Below are 18,344 nucleotides of genomic sequence, written 5' to 3'. Positions count from 1 at the left end.
TCTATTATTTCTTTGAAAGTTTGCCATTTGGTGGTTTTATTGCATAGTGTTTCTGGTTTGCTATAGTGTATTGGTTTGTTTCTGTATTCAATTATGATGGGTATATGATCGGAGCTGAGCTCGAGGTTGGGTGTTATTTTTAGTTTATTTGTGTTTAGTCCCCTTATAACTGCAAAGTCCAGAAGATCTGGTTTCTTGTTCAGGTCAGTCGGCCAATGTGTCGGTGTTCCTGTGGATAATATATTGAGGTTATTATTTCTAATGTATTTTTCCAGTGTTCTACCTCGAGGTGTAATGTTTCTTGACCCCCAAAGCGTGTGCTTTGAGTTGTAGTCTCCCGCTGCGATGTACTTGTCCCCTAGGTCCTGGAAGTATTCTTCCCACATTTGTGTTGTTATTTTGTGTCACGGAGGCACATATACTGCTGACAACTGGAAGTAGTTGCTGCTAGTTTGAACTGTAACAGTGGTTGCTTGTAAATATTCTTTGTTAACTTGGCTGTGTAGATAATGTTTGATATCGTTTCTGACTATCACTGCCGTCCCTCCGTGAGCTTTTCCTGAGGGGTGTTTGGTATCATATATGGTGTAGTATGGTATTTTCAAATAGCTTTTTGTAGTGAAGTGTGTTTCTGAGACAAGTAGTATGTCTATATTGTTATTGTATATGAATGTTTTAATTTCGATGGCCCGTTGTTGTAGGCCCGTTTGAGTTCCAGGCTGCTATTTTTAGAGTGTCCGTTTTTATTTTTTGCTTAGCACGTTTGTAATTAGTTGTAGCATGACTGTGATTTGTTGAGTTTGCTGTTTAAGTACTGCGTTTTGTTCGCTTATCATTCTGGTTAGCATTTTGGTGTTCTTTATGGATTGTTTGAGCAGTTCTTTGATTTCTGCAGTGTCATTGTTACTATTGCTGTGGTATTGGTTGTGTGTATGTGTTGATTGGCTGGTTACTTGAGCATAGCTTAGACCACCAATGGTGTTGGTGCTGATAGGTTTGGTGTTTGTTGCTTGCTCTGTACTTGGAATTATTTCAGGATTTGTGCTGTCCTGTTGGGCTTGTGTGTTAGTGATTGTTCTGCTTCGTAGGGGCGGGAACAGTTTACGTTGTAATTGTTTTCTTACTTCACATCCTTTATAGCTGGCTGGGTGGTTTCCGTTACAGTTGTAGCATTTAACTTTTTCTATTTTTCCAGAATATGGGCAGTGTATAGTTAAGTGGTTTTTTGCGCACTTGATGCAAGCTGGGCTTCTGTTGCAATAATTTTTAGTGTGTCCGTATTGTTGACACCGCATGCATTGAGGTATATCTTTTTTGTGTCGTGGTGGTTCGACTGTTACTATTGTGTTTAGTATTTGTTTGATATCATATATTTCCTTGTTATTGTTTCTGAGTTCCAGTTCCATTTTTTTTTTTTTTTTGCGTGGGGAGGGGAAAATGCTATTACGCATGCCCAGTGACCCGCATCACTGGGTTATGTGGGAGTCGGTCGGGTGTCGTTGCCATACCCACTAAAAACCCCTCCTCCTTCCTCCGCTTAGAGGGCAGACAACCCCGGTAAAACCTGTCGGCAGTCATCAGGGTTGTCCTTTCGTGCCCCGTTGTATCTACTTCTTCGGGCAGTTACTCCTCATGTCGTCCTCTCAGCCAGTTCAGAATACTGGGCTGGTCTCCTTCTGCGGTTTTTCGTTGTTCCATGTTCTTGCCCTCATTGCTCCGCGTAGTTGTTGTTACGCTCGTTCTCCTCCTTGCCTCTTCCCAGGCCCTCGCTGTCACCCTCCTGTGACACATGACGATCTTGCAGAATTGCCTGAATTTATTCCAGCTCTCGTCCTTGGCGGTCACCGTGGCGATCAGATTGCCCACGTCTATCTTCCCTCCCAGAGCGTTCTCCAGCTCGATCCTTCTGTCCGTCCACTTCGGGCACGCGAAGAGGGCGTGCTCTGCATCGTCGTTCGGGTCTCCACAGTCGAGACAGTTGCTGTCGTTGTCCCTGCCAATCCTTTTCCTATAGACACCGAAGCTCCCATGCCCGGTTAGCAGCTGCATGGTGTGGTGATCGATGTCCATCTTCTTTTTGGTAAATAGCTCGGTATTAGCTCGGTATTAGCTTCTTTGTGATATTTTCTTTTTTGTAGTTGTTCCACTCCTTCTGCCAGTCCTCTTGGGCCTTCTTGCGAATCGCCTCCAGTTCCTCCTTCAGCTTGGAGCCGTCATCCGTGCCAATCCTGAACCCATGGATCTTGTTCCTCTCGTAGGTCTCTCCGAGCATCTTTTTCTTTATGTAAATCGGGAGATTCCCGGTCAACACGCGAAGTGCCGCGTGGGAGACGGTACGGTATGCCGTCGTTGTTATGCACAGGGCCGTTCGTTGTGCTCGTTTCAGCTTTTTCCTGTTCTTATCGGTATTCGCTGCTCTAGCCCACACCGGTGCTCCGTAAGTTACGATGGACTCCCACACATTGTAGTAGAGCCTACGAGCCAGGCTGGGCGGCCCGTTGATGTTGGGTAGAATTCCCCTAAGGGCTCCTATTAACTTGTCGGCTCTGTTACACACCATCTCGATATGCGCACCGAACCTCCGACTGGAGTCGATGACGACTCCGAGATACCTGATGCGATCGACCGTTTCGATGTCCGAGGAGCCCAACCTGAGTTTCACCACTCTCGGCACTCGCAAGCTTGTGATGAGCATGACCTCCGTCTTTTCCCTCGCCAGGGTGAGCCCGACACTCGTGCACCAATCGTTGGCGATCCTTAGCATCGTGTTGACCTTGACGGAGGCTCCTCCCGACGGAACATGTGATGGCCAGATCAGCCGCGAAGGCGGTTGCTCTGACCATTGGCATGTTGTCGAGTCTCTCGAGCAACCGGTCGTATACCAGGTTCCACAGGTATGGTCCGAGGATGGATCCCTGCGGAACTCCCGCCGCCACCTCGTGCTCCACCGTGCCTTGCTGGTTGCTCACGATGATCCTCCTTCCGGATAGGTAACTGCCGATTAGCCTTTTGACCTTCCATGGCAGCTTCCTCTTGTCAAATTCCTCGTATATGCTCTTCCAGCTGAGCGAATTGAAGGCATTGCTAATATCCAGGGTGATCATCACGCATATTACCTTCTTCTGTTTGCAGATGTTGGAAAACTTCATCACCTGCGTGATGGCATCTACCGTGCTCCTCTTCTTTCTGAAGCCATATTGCCTCCGATGGAACGGGTCCGTCCCGATGCATCTCTCGATGATCCTCTTAAAGCATTTTTCCCAGATCTTGCTCATGATTGGGAGTATGCTTATCGGCCGGTACGCGTTGGGGAGACTGGGATCCTTTCTCGGTTTCCTTAGCAGTATTACTCTGGCCGTCTTCCAGCAGTCTGGGATCCTTCCTGATTCGGTGATGCCGTTGAACGCCCTTGTCACGAGCTCGCTCCTGCGACTCGCTACCAGCTTCGCGATCTCGCCCGGCACGCCATCGACTCCTGCAGCCTTCTTGGAGTTCATTCTTCCGGCGGCATCGACGATATCGCCTTCGCCGATGGCGACGCTGAGGCTAATATCTCCTTCTTCTTCGGTCTCTGCCTCTTCGCGGCCCTCATAATGGGGGGGTCCGTGTCCCAAGGTGAATAGCCTCTGTAGGACTGCCTTCACCATGTCGATCGGCATGTCGTTTGTTGGTCCCTTGCTTTTACATTTCTTCATGACCGTGCGATAGGGTTTGCCCCAAGGGTCGCTCTCCAGTATCTTGCAGTATTCTGCCCAAGCTGTTTTTTTTGCTACAGGCGATCTCCTTTTTTAACTGCCTACGGATCTCCTTGTAGGCGTTGACGAGGTGCTCGGTGTTGCCGGCATTCTTCTTTCTTTCTCTCGTCACCTTCCTGAGCGCTTTGTGCGCCTGCGCTCTCAGTTCCGCGATCATCGGGTTCCACAAGTAGTTCGCGTACTTGCGGCTCACCGCACCGTTCGACTTCCTTAGCATCCCTTCGCACGTACCTTCGATGCTCTTTTGCAAGGGCTCGGCCCCATCCTCACCGTTAGCCGCGTTGAGGTCCTCCTTCTTCAGTGTGTCGTCGAATCTGCTCAGGAACTCCTCCGGCGACATGTCCTTGGTCACGTACCTGTAGAACTTCGATACGGTTCGGGTCCTCCTCGTCTTAAACCTGTGGAGCACGTACAGATGGTCCGAGGCCGAGTATTTGTCCAAGACCGCGCTTCCGGCGTGTATCTCGCTGACCTTGTTGGATACGCTTATTATGTCGGGGAAGCTCGTCTTCCCGTTCATGAAGAAGGTGTACTTTTCCTTGAGCCTCAATGGAAACACCCGGTGGGCGCTTAGTGCCTCCATTAAGACTCTCCCTCTCTTGTCTGTGGTCGATCCTCCCCAACAGGTTGACTTTGCGTTGAAGTCTCCGGCCACGACGACCTTGTCGTGTCTTCTAGCAACGCTCTTCGTCATAGCAGACAGCGTGTCTATGTATTTGCAGTATGCTGGCTTATTTATGTTGAGCGAACAGTATCCGCTGAAGCAGAAGACGTCGCCAACGCGGACGCCCACTATCCCGTCGCTGTTGACCTCCGTTGTTTCATCAGGCAGCTTGCCATTGAGGAGTGTGACCCATATCGAGGCGTCTCCTTTGGTGTCATTAAACCAGTGCGGTAGCTGCCTGTTCGGCTCGGAAATTATTATTATATCCGGCCTAAGTTCGATCGCGCATTGGTGCATCATGTCCTGCGCCAGCTTGCATCTGTTGAGGTTTATCTGCAGTATCCTCATTTACTCGCTTTCAACCGCCTTCTATATTCTGGACAAGCCAGGGATCCGGTTACGTGGTCAAATTTCACTCCTTTCTCCTTGCTGCAGATGGAGCAGCAGGGTGCGTTGACGCAGGCAGCTATCGTGTGGTCTTTGGCTCCGCACTTCCTGCAAATCTCCTTTCCAGGGCTTATCGCCGTGCACTTGTTCGCGATATGCCCAAACATGTGACATCTGAAGCACTTACCACATTGGGTAGTGCCTTTATCGAGGCTATCGTCAAGCCGGTTCTGATCTTCCGGCTCGCCCCCTCTTTGGCCAGATAGGCTTTCGGCATCGTCACTATTGCCGATTGGGTGCCCCACGGCGCCATTTTTAGGGTCTTTACTTCGACCTCAGTGATGTCGCTTACGCCCAGTTGCTCTACTATCTCCCTGGCTAGTTCTTCCTTGCCTACGAGCGCGTCTATATCCCTGATCTCTACGGAGGTCTTGTCGCGCATTGGTAGCGCTCTCACCTTGCCTCTTAGCGCCGTGTTCATATCCGCCGCGGACTTTTTGGCGTTGCTACCTGCTTTCAGCTCGATCAGGATGTCACCTGTTCTGGTCCTCCTAATCCCACAGCTCTCTTTTAGGGTTTCCCTTGCCCCCATCAAGTCTTTGTAGACCTGGATCCACTCCTTGTCCTGCCCTACTTTGACGAGGATGGCTTCGGGTCTGTTACGTATCCTCTTCGGTCCCTCCGGCCTCTTTGGCTTGTCCAATGCCGCCCTTTCTGCGTTCGCCTTCCTGACCACCGTCGGGGTGTCCGTTCCTTTTCCTCTCCTTCCCCGGACAGGGATCCAGTCTTCCTTTACATCGCTGTCCGTGCATTCCGTAGTCGCTTTTGCCGAGCTGTTGCCGGCACAGGCTCCTGCGTAGGAGGCCTCCACGGTCGTTGGTCTCTTTCTCTTAGTGTCGCCCTTCCCCTCGACGGGCGATATCTCCTTCCTTTTTCCTTCCTTCTCCTCACTCCTCCCCGGAGGGGTGGTCATCCTGGTGGCCGTGACTGTCCTCGCGTTCCTCTTGAGCCTCATCTCGTCCAACATCGAGTGGAGCTTGATCGCTTTTTTACTGATGGCGTCCCTCCTTTTATTGATGTCGGTATCCTTTTTGCCCATGAGGTAGAATCTGCTACCTATGTATTGGATTTCGCGGAAGACTTCTGTGATGATTTCCGTCATCGCCTTCCATTCGCTCATCTTAATGACGATACTGTCCTCGTCGTTGCCTTCGGTCTCGGCCGTTGCTCTGTTCGCCATGGCCTTCCTCCTGAGACATTCCCTTGGTGCCGCCGCTTCGCTGCCGCTGTCCGACATTTCCGCCGGTGTGTCTAGCTCCGAGGTGCTGGCCGCTTCGTCCCTCGTTGCCCTCGGCTGGCTCCTGGCCAGGCTTCTCGTTGTCTTGCACGCGCTCCCCTCCACTGGGGACTTTCTTATATATCTGGTGATCTTGTCACCTTTGAAGATTTTTTCCTTGGCGATTCGGGTCGCCTTTTCGGTGGGTGGTGTCTTATCCTTGAGTGCCTGCATTGGCATATCGACATCCTCGATGATTCCCGCGATGTCATCATCAAATTCGAGGTATCTTCTAGTGCTTTTCTTGCACGTCTGTGACAACTGCGGGTGTTTCTTGGTCCCCGGTCGTGTTTACCGAACGAGGGGAGGCCCTGGGATCGACCTTCCCCTCGCCGTTCGTCCAGTCGTTGGGTGACCGTCGGGTCGAGCCGGGGACGCTACTCGAATCCCCGACGGGGCCTGGAAGCTCCGAAACCCCCTGAGCCGTAAGTTTACTTGACTTACAGTACTTGTCCATATTGCGTTTGTCTTAATATATATATATATATATATATATATATATATATATATATATATATATATATATATATATATATATGTATGTATATGTATGTTTGAGGTGGATGTCCTTCAACGTAGCCGGTCGTCGTATAATCCCACTGTATCCTTCCGCGTGTATGCGATTTGTGTCTGTTCGACGCGGGGAGTTTTGACTGGCCCTCCTCGGGGGCGCCCTCCACCACTCCTTGGTTACCCAGGTAGCCCGCACGGTGGCGCTTCGGTCGCACGACCCAAGATGGCCCCCGCTCTGCCCCTAACCTCACTTTTCACACACAGCACTTTCAATCGTTTCTCTCGCTTTTATACCAGCGAGCTCACCTATCTCTTGTGTTCCCACTCATTCCGAAGCACTAGAAACTTCACTTTCGTGCACTTTCCGCCCGAATTCTTTAATATACCCAGATATTTCGGTTATGCCTACGGAGCGACGTGCACGTGTCCGTTCTGCTTGCCGCCATCATTTGAACTCCCCCGGTTCCAGTTCTATTAAGAATAGTGGTAATGGTTGCTTTGTGTCGAATCTTGTTATATTGTTTATTGTTCTTGTTTGATGACTAATTTTAGCTAACTCATCGCTTAGTTTATGTATGTTCGTTTTAGGATGCAATCCTCTTATGACAATTTTATAGCTCCTTTCAGTTTTAAGCTGATACGTGTGGTAAATAGCATTTTTTCTTTTAATGCTTTTATAACTTTCCTAAATGTTTCTGGGGTGTTTGTTTGTATTTTTACTTGATCCAATTTTGTTTGCTTTATTGTGTAGTTGTTTTTCTCATCTAGATTATTTAGTAGATCGATGAGCGGGTCTATTATTTGGGCCTCAACAAAGATTGGTGGTGGTTTTGTAATATGATTTGTTTGAATTGTGGTTTTATTTGTGGGGTCAGCGTCTGTTTCTTCTGTTAGTGAGCTGAAGGAGTTGCTTAATGGTAATTCTTGCAACCATCGCTGCTTTTCTGTAACTGGGTTTCCTACGGCACTTATGTCTGGAGTTGTTTTGCGTTTTTTGCTAGCCTTCGCTAGCTTCCAGCTTTCGTCCTGATAGTATCTTTCATAACCTAGATTGTTCTCTTCCTGTCCCCGCTGCTCTTTTGTTTCTTCTGTATCCATGTTAATTTGTTTGTTTTTTACATAATATGTTTCTCCCTTTGTTGCTATGTTTATTGTTGGTATCTGCATTGCTCTTTTGTTTCCTCCTCACTATTACTTTGCAGCACTATTACTTTGAAGCACTTTTTCCCTATTCACTTATACCTGGAGAGCACGACCGTCTAAACACGTCCGTCCTCCTCGGCTGCCCGAGCAGGAGTGCGTTGCACGTGTCTTGACGAGATATTTTTAGTTATGAGGAAATCAAGAAGATCGGGTATTTTGTTTGTGTCGGTGGGCCAGTGTGTGGGTTCGTATGTGGTAAGGTAGTTGAGGTTGTTGGTTATTATGCTGTTGAGGAGGTTTTTGGCACAGGGCACTGGACACACGTCTGCACGTCTCGGCACTCAGCAGGAACTGAATGGTCAAGTGCTGTTTTGTAGACTTCGCAGGGCACTGGACACACGTCTGCACGCCATGGCACTCACCAGCGAACTGGCTAAACGCGAGTGAAATAAACGCGAGTGAAAGAACAATAAACAATATAACAAGATTCGACACAAAGCAACCATTACCACTATTCTTAATAGAACTGGAACCGGGGGAGTTCAAATGATGGCGGCAAGCAGAACGGACACGTGCACGTCGCTCCGTAGGCATAACCGAAATATCTGGGTATATTAAAGAATTCGGGCGGAAAGTGCACGAAAGTGAAGTTTCTAGTGCTTCGGAATGAGTGGGAACACAAGAGATAGGTGAGCTCGCTGGTATAAAAGCGAGAGAAACGATTGAAAGTGCTGTGTGTGAAAAGTGAGGTTAGGGGCAGAGCGGGGGCCATCTTGGGTCGTGCGACCGAAGCGCCACCGTGCGGGCTACCTGGGTAACCAAGGAGTGGTGGAGGGCGCCCCCGAGGAGGGCCAGTCAAAACTCCCCGCGTCGAACAGACACAAATCGCATACACGCGGAAGGATACAGTGGGATTATACGACGACCGGCTACGTTGAAGGACATCCACCTCAAACATACATATACATACATATATATATATATATATATATATATATATATATATATATATATTAAGACAAACGCAATATGGACAAGTACTGTAAGTCAAGTAAACTTACGGCTCAGGGGGTTTCGGAGCTTCCAGGCCCCGTCGGGGATTCGAGTAGCGTCCCCGGCTCGACCCGACGGTCACCCAACGACTGGACGAACGGCGAGGGGAAGGTCGATCCCAGGGCCTCCCCTCGTTCGGTAAACACGACCGGGGACCAAGAAACACCCGCAGTTGTCACAGACGTGCAAGAAAAGCACTAGAAGATACCTCGAATTTGATGATGACATCGCGGGAATCATCGAGGATGTCGATATGCCAATGCAGGCACTCAAGGATAAGACACCACCCACCGAAAAGGCGACCCGAATCGCCAAGGAAAAAATCTTCAAAGGTGACAAGATCACCAGATATATAAGAAAGTCCCCAGTGGAGGGGAGCGCGTGCAAGACAACGAGAAGCCTGGCCAGGAGCCAGCCGAGGGCAACGAGGGACGAAGCGGCCAGCACCTCGGAGCTAGACACACCGGCGGAAATGTCGGACAGCGGCAGCGAAGCGGCGGCACCAAGGGAATGTCTCAGGAGGAAGGCCATGGCGAACAGAGCAACGGCCGAGACCGAAGGCAACGACGAGGACAGTATCGTCATTAAGATGAGCGAATGGAAGGCGATGACGGAAATCATCACAGAAGTCTTCCGCGAAATCCAATACATAGGTAGCAGATTCTACCTCATGGGCAAAAAGGATACCGACATCAATAAAAGGAGGGACGCCATCAGTAAAAAAGCGATCAAGCTCCACTCGATGTTGGACGAGATGAGGCTCAAGAGGAACGCGAGGACAGTCACGGCCACCAGGATGACCACCCCTCCGGGGAGGAGTGAGGAGAAGGAAGGAAAAAGGAAGGAGATATCGCCCGTCGAGGGGAAGGGCGACACTAAGAGAAAGAGACCAACGACCGTGGAGGCCTCCTACGCAGGAGCCTGTGCCGGCAACAGCTCGGCAAAAGCGACTACGGAATGCACGGACAGCGATGTAAAGGAAGACTGGATCCCTGTCCGGGGAAGGAGAGGAAAAGGAACGGACACCCCGACGGTGGTCAGGAAGGCGAACGCAGAAAGGGCGGCATTGGACAAGCCAAAGAGGCCGGAGGGACCGAAGAGGATACGTAACAGACCCGAAGCCATCCTCGTCAAAGTAGGGCAGGACAAGGAGTGGATCCAGGTCTACAAAGACTTGATGGGGGCAAGGGAAACCCTAAAAGAGAGCTGTGGGATTAGGAGGACCAGAACAGGTGACATCCTGATCGAGCTGAAAGCAGGTAGCAACGCCAAAAAGTCCGCGGCGGATATGAACACGGCGCTAAGAGGCAAGGTGAGAGCGCTACCAATGCGCGACAAGACCTCCGTAGAGATCAGGGATATAGACGCGCTCGTAGGCAAGGAAGAACTAGCCAGGGAGATAGTAGAGCAACTGGGCGTAAGCGACATCACTGAGGTCGAAGTAAAGACCCTAAAAATGGCGCCGTGGGGCACCCAATCGGCAATAGTGACGATGCCGAAAGCCTATCTGGCCAAAGAGGGGGCGAGCCGGAAGATCAGAACCGGCTTGACGATAGCCTCGATAAAGGCACTACCCAATGTGGTAAGTGCTTCAGATGTCACATGTTTGGGCATATCGCGAACAAGTGCACGGCGATAAGCCCTGGAAAGGAGATTTGCAGGAAGTGCGGAGCCAAAGACCACACGATAGCTGCCTGCGTCAACGCACCCTGCTGCTCCATCTGCAGCAAGGAGAAAGGAGTGAAATTTGACCACGTAACCGGATCCCTGGCTTGTCCAGAATATAGAAGGCGGTTGAAAGCGAGTAAATGAGGATACTGCAGATAAACCTCAACAGATGCAAGCTGGCGCAGGACATGATGCACCAATGCGCGATCGAACTTAGGCCGGATATAATAATAATTTCCGAGCCGAACAGGCAGCTACCGCACTGGTTTAATGACACCAAAGGAGACGCCTCGATATGGGTCACACTCCTCAATGGCAAGCTGCCTGATGAAACAACGGAGGTCAACAGCGACGGGATAGTGGGCGTCCGCGTTGGCGACGTCTTCTGCTTCAGCGGATACTGTTCGCTCAACATAAATAAGCCAGCATACTGCAAATACATAGACACGCTGTCTGCTATGACGAAGAGCGTTGCTAGAAGACACGACAAGGTCGTCGTGGCCGGAGACTTCAACGCAAAGTCAACCTGTTGGGGAGGATCGACCACAGACAAGAGAGGGAGAGTCTTAATGGAGGCACTAAGCGCCCACCGGGTGTTTCCATTGAGGCTCAAGGAAAAGTACACCTTCTTCATGAACGGGAAGACGAGCTTCCCCGACATAATAAGCGTATCCAACAAGGTCAGCGAGATACACGCCGGAAGCGCGGTCTTGGACAAATACTCGGCCTCGGACCATCTGTACGTGCTCCACAGGTTTAAGACGAGGAGGACCCGAACCGTATCGAAGTTCTACAGGTACGTGACCAAGGACATGTCGCCGGAGGAGTTCCTGAGCAGATTCGACGACACACTGAAGAAGGAGGACCTCAACGCGGCTAACGGTGAGGATGGGGCCGAGCCCTTGCAAAAGAGCATCGAAGGTACGTGCGAAGGGATGCTAAGGAAGTCGAACGGTGCGGTGAGCCGCAAGTACGCGAACTACTTGTGGAACCCGATGATCGCGGAACTGAGAGCGCAGGCGCACAAAGCGCTCAGGAAGGTGACGAGAGAAAGAAAGAAGAATGCCGGCAACACCGAGCACCTCGTCAACGCCTACAAGGAGATCCGTAGGCAGTTAAAAAAGGAGATCGCCTGTAGCAAAAAAAACAGCTTGGGCAGAATACTGCAAGATACTGGAGAGCGACCCTTGGGGCAAACCCTATCGCACGGTCATGAAGAAATGTAAAAGCAAGGGACCAACAAACGACATGCCGATCGACATGGTGAAGGCAGTCCTACAGAGGCTATTCACCTTGGGACACGGACCCCCCCATTATGAGGGCCGCGAAGAGGCAGAGACCGAAGAAGAAGGAGATATTAGCCTCAGCGTCGCCATCGGCGAAGGCGATATCGTCGATGCCGCCGGAAGAATGAACTCCAAGAAGGCTGCAGGAGTCGATGGCGTGCCGGGCGAGATCGCGAAGCTGGTAGCGAGTCGCAGGAGCGAGCTCGTGACAAGGGCGTTCAACGGCATCACCGAATCAGGAAGGATCCCAGACTGCTGGAAGACGGCCAGAGTAATACTGCTAAGGAAACCGAGAAAGGATCCCAGTCTCCCCAACGCGTACCGGCCGATAAGCATACTCCCAATCATGAGCAAGATCTGGGAAAAATGCTTTAAGAGGATCATCGAGAGATGCATCGGGACGGACCCGTTCCATCGGAGGCAATATGGCTTCAGAAAGAAGAGGAGCACGGTAGATGCCATCACGCAGGTGATGAAGTTTTCCAACATCTGCAAACAGAAGAAGGTAATATGCGTGATGATCACCCTGGATATTAGCAATGCCTTCAATTCGCTCAGCTGGAAGAGCATATACGAGGAATTTGACAAGAGGAAGCTGCCATGGAAGGTCAAAAGGCTAATCGGCAGTTACCTATCCGGAAGGAGGATCATCGTGAGCAACCAGCAAGGCACGGTGGAGCACGAGGTGGCGGCGGGAGTTCCGCAGGGATCCATCCTCGGACCATACCTGTGGAACCTGGTATACGACCGGTTGCTCGAGAGACTCGACAACATGCCAATGGTCAGAGCAACCGCCTTCGCGGCTGATCTGGCCATCACATGTTCCGTCGGGAGGAGCCTCCGTCAAGGTCAACACGATGCTAAGGATCGCCAACGATTGGTGCACGAGTGTCGGGCTCACCCTGGCGAGGGAAAAGACGGAGGTCATGCTCATCACAAGCTTGCGAGTGCCGAGAGTGGTGAAACTCAGGTTGGGCTCCTCGGACATCGAAACGGTCGATCGCATCAGGTATCTCGGAGTCGTCATCGACTCCAGTCGGAGGTTCGGTGCGCATATCGAGATGGTGTGTAACAGAGCCGACAAGTTAATAGGAGCCCTTAGGGGAATTCTACCCAACATCAACGGGCCGCCCAGCCTGGCTCGTAGGCTCTACTACAATGTGTGGGAGTCCATCGTAACTTACGGAGCACCGGTGTGGGCTAGAGCAGCGAATACCGATAAGAACAGGAAAAAGCTGAAACGAGCACAACGAACGGCCCTGTGCATAACAACGACGGCATACCGTACCGTCTCCCACGCGGCACTTCGCGTGTTGACCGGGAATCTCCCGATTTACATAAAGAAAAAGATGCTCGGAGAGACCTACGAGAGGAACAAGATCCATGGGTTCAGGATTGGCACGGATGACGGCTCCAAGCTGAAGGAGGAACTGGAGGCGATTCGCAAGAAGGCCCAAGAGGACTGGCAGAAGGAGTGGAACAACTACAAAAAAGAAAATATCACAAAGAAGCTAATACCGAGCTAATACCGAGCTATTTACCAAAAAGAAGATGGACATCGATCACCACACCATGCAGCTGCTAACCGGGCATGGGAGCTTCGGTGTCTATAGGAAAAGGATTGGCAGGGACAACGACAGCAACTGTCTCGACTGTGGAGACCCGAACGACGATGCAGAGCACGCCCTCTTCGCGTGCCCGAAGTGGACGGACAGAAGGATCGAGCTGGAGAACGCTCTGGGAGGGAAGATAGACGTGGGCAATCTGATCGCCACGGTGACCGCCAAGGACGAGAGCTGGAATAAATTCAGGCAATTCTGCAAGATCGTCATGTGTCACAGGAGGGTGACAGCGAGGGCCTGGGAAGAGGCAAGGAGGAGAACGAGCGTAACAACAACTACGCGGAGCAATGAGGGCAAGAACATGGAACAACGAAAAACCGCAGAAGGAGACCAGCCCAGTATTCTGAACTGGCTGAGAGGACGACATGAGGAGTAACTGCCCGAAGAAGTAGATACAACGGGGCACGAAAGGACAACCCTGATGACTGCCGACAGGTTTTACCGGGGTTGTCTGCCCTCTAAGCGGAGGAAGGAGGAGGGGTTTTTAGTGGGTATGGCAACGACACCCGACCGACTCCCACATAACCCAGTGATGCGGGTCACTGGGCATGCGTAATAGCATTTTCCCCTCCCCACGAAAAAAAAAAAAAAAAATGGAACTGGAACTCAGAAACAATAACAAGGAAATATATGATATCAAACAAATACTAAACACAATAGTAACAGTCGAACCACCACGACACAAAAAAGATATACCTCAATGCATGCGGTGTCAACAATACGGACACACTAAAAATTATTGCAACAGAAGCCCAGCTTGCATCAAGTGCGCAAAAAACCACTTAACTATACACTGCCCATATTCTGGAAAAATAGAAAAAGTTAAATGCTACAACTGTAACGGAAACCACCCAGCCAGCTATAAAGGATGTGAAGTAAGAAAACAATTACAACGTAAACTGTTCCCGCCCCTACGAAGCAGAACAATCACTAACACACAAGCCCAACAGGACAGCACAAATCCTGAAATAATTCCAAGTACAGAGCAAGCAACAAACACCAAACCTATCAGCACCAACACCATTGGTGGTCTAAGCTATGCTCAAGTAACCAGCCAATCAACACATACACACAACCAATACCACAGCAATAGTAACAATGACACTGCAGAAATCAAAGAACTGCTCAAACAATCCATAAAGAACACCAAAATGCTAACCAGAATGATAAGCGAACAAAACGCAGTACTTAAACAGCAAACTCAACAAATCACAGTCATGCTACAACTAATTACAAACGTGCTAAGCAAAAAATAAAAACGGACACTCTAAAAATAGCAGCCTGGAACTCAAACGGGCCTACAACAACGGGCCATCGAAATTAAAACATTCATATACAATAACAATATAGACATACTACTTGTCTCAGAAACACACTTCACTACAAAAAGCTATTTGAAAATACCATACTACACCATATATGATACCAAACACCCCTCAGGAAAAGCTCACGGAGGGACGGCAGTGATAGTCAGAAACGATATCAAACATTATCTACACAGCCAAGTTAACAAAGAATATTTACAAGCAACCACTGTTACAGTTCAAACTAGCAGCAACTACTTCCAGTTGTCAGCAGTATATGTGCCTCCGTGACACAAAATAACAACACAAATGTGGGAAGAATACTTCCAGGACCTAGGGGACAAGTACATCGCAGCGGGAGACTACAACTCAAAGCACACGCTTTGGGGGTCAAGAAACATTACACCTCGAGGTAGAACACTGGAAAAATACATTAGAAATAATAACCTCAATATATTATCCACAGGAACACCGACACATTGGCCGACTGACCTGAACAAGAAACCAGATCTTCTGGACTTTGCAGTTATAAGGGGACTAAACACAAATAAACTAAAAATAACACCCAACCTCGAGCTCAGCTCCGATCATATACCCATCATAATTGAATACAGAAACAAACCAATACACTATAGCAAACCAGAAACACTATGCAATAAAACCACCAAATGGCAAACTTTCAAAGAAATAATAGAAAGCAAAATAAACTGCAACATCCCGTTAAAAACTCCTGAACACATAGAACAGGCAGTAGCAACATTGACAGCAACTATTCAGGAAGCAGCAACGACAACCACTACTCCCGAACCAACCAGCAGACAAACAATAACAATCCCGCAAGAAATACTCGACAAAATCAAAGAAAAAGGAAAAGCAAAAGCAAAATGGCAAAAATACAGAACCCGAGAAAACAAAAAACACTTAAACAAACTTGCAAAGGAAATAAAAAACGAAATAAAGGAGCACAACGATAACGAATTCGCAAAGTTCATAGGGACACTCTCCACACGCGAGAACACCAACTATTCACTATGGAAAGCCACGAAAAAAATAAGGAAGCCAATAATACTCGTCCCGGCAATCAGAAAAGCAGATAACATATGGGCAAGAAGCAACGAAGAACAAGCTGAAGAATTCTCCAACCACCTCTGCAACACATTCACACCACACATTATCAACAACAGCAACCTCAAAAGACATACGGAGGAGGATCCACAAACCACTACTACCACAGCCGACAAGGAATACACCATACCTAAAACATCGGCACAAGAAATTAGAAACATAATTGATAAAACAAAAAACAACAAAGCGCCAGGAATCGACCTAATCAATGGTAAAATCTTGAAAAACCTTCCGCCAAAAGCAATAAGACTAATGACAATAATATTCAATGCAATTCTAAGAATTCAATACTTCCCCAAACCATGGAAATTAGCACAGATCAAAATGTTACATAATCCAGGCAAAGACCCGCACCAAACTGCATCTTACAGACCAATATCACTGCTTCCAGTATTTTCCAAAATACTGGAAAAAATAATATATTGCCGGATAAAAACAATAATAGAGACAAAAAAACTAATACCGGATCACCAATTTGGTTTCAGAAACAAACACTCCACGATAGAGCAAATGCACAGGCTTATAAACGAAATAATAGTAGCACTAGAAAACAAGGAATACTGCATAGCCCTCTTTATAGACATAGAGAAAGCATTCGCTAAAATTAACCATGAAAGTCTACTACAAACAATTAGGAAACAATTCCCGGAGCAAATACACCAATTAATAAAATCCCACCTAAGTAGCAGAACCTTCCTAATAAAAATCAAGGACACATATTCTCAAGTTAAAGACATCAAGGCCGGGGTACCACAAGGAAGCGTCCTAGGCCCAATACTATACACATTATACACGGCGAACATACCAACAACTACCAACAGCACAGTATTGACATTCGCGGACGACACAGCTATACTAGTCAGGCATACTAACCCAGAAACGGCAGTCAAAATACTACAAGAACATATCATAAAAATTGAAAATTGGCTACGCGAAAAACAAATAAAAGCAAACCCCAATAAATGCAACCATATTACATTCACGCTACGAAAAAAGATACCACCAAACATCCTATGTAACAGTACGCATATAACACAAACAAAGCATGTCAAATGCCTAGAACTCCACTTAGATACACAACTCACATGGAATCTACATATCAAATCAATAGTAGAAAAATACAGAAAACAAGGAGACAAATGCATTGGCTAACAAGCCGAAAATCCAAATTAAGCATAGAAAATAAATTAAAAATATATAAAACGATCATAAAACCAATCTGGACGTACGGAATACCATTATGGGGGACGGCAGCAATGAGCCATCTAAACAAAATAGAGGTAATACAGGCTAAAATCCTTAGAACAATAGTAAACGGACCTTGGTACGTCAGAAACGAAGATATACGGAGGGACCTGGGAATCCCAACGGTCAAGGAAGAAATTAGCAGATACTCACAAAAATACAAATCAAGAATAGCAACACACCCAAACCGGCTAGCTGCGGAAACGTACAAAATCATAAACATGGACAGAAGACTAAAAAGGAAGCACCCAGCAGACCTTATAAAGGACATAATCTAGCAAACACGAGGATGGTACCCCGCTGGGGGTAGCCACCAACATGCTAATTTAACTATTAAAAAATTCCACCAATGTCCAAATTGGACAAATTGTGAATTTCAATAAATAAATAAAAAAAACTGTAACATCCCACTGAAAACACCCGAAAATATTGAACAGGCAATAGTAAATATGACGGAAATAATACAGGAAGCAGCATGGACAGCCACCACCCACGAAATAAAAAGCAGGCAGTCAAAAACAATTCCACAGGTCATCCTCGACAAAATCAGGGAAAAAAGAAAAGCCAAAGCTACGTGACAAAAACAGAGAACACGCGAAAATAAGAAAATCCTAAACAAACTTACAAAAGAATTAAAAATCAAAATAAGAGAACATCACAACATCGAATTCACAAAATTCATAGAATCACTATCAGCGAATGAAAATACCAACTACTCCTTATGGAAAACCACGAAAAGAATAAAGAAGCGAATAAAACAAGTCCCAGTAATCAGGAAAGAAGACAATACATGGGCAAGAAGCAATGAAGAACAAGGTGAAGAATTCGCCAATCACGTATGCAGCACATTTACACCACATAATAGCAACAGCAGCAATCTCAATCGATTTACTGACGATGAAACACGATCCACTAATTCCACAACGGATAATCAATACACCATACCTAAAACAACGGCACAAGAAATCAGAATCATAATCGAAAAAACAAAAAACAACAAGGCACCAGAAATTGATCTAATCAACGGCAAAATTCTGAAAAACCTTCTTCCAAAAGCGATACGGCTAGTTACAATAATATTCAATGCAATACTGAGAACACAATATTTTCCTAAACCATGGAAACAAGCACGCATTAGCATGCTGCAGAAACCAGGCAAAGACCCACACCAAGCAGCATCCTGCCGACCTATATCACTGCTTCCCGTATTTTCCAAAATACTGGAAAAAATAATCTACGCCCG

The sequence above is a fragment of the Bombus terrestris genome, chromosome 17 (genome assembly GCF_910591885.1).
Source record: "Bombus terrestris chromosome 17, iyBomTerr1.2, whole genome shotgun sequence".
Classification (NCBI taxonomy): Eukaryota; Metazoa; Arthropoda; class Insecta; order Hymenoptera; family Apidae; genus Bombus; species Bombus terrestris.
The sequence above is the reverse complement of the archived record's forward strand: the minus strand, read 5'-3'. Positions refer to the sequence as shown.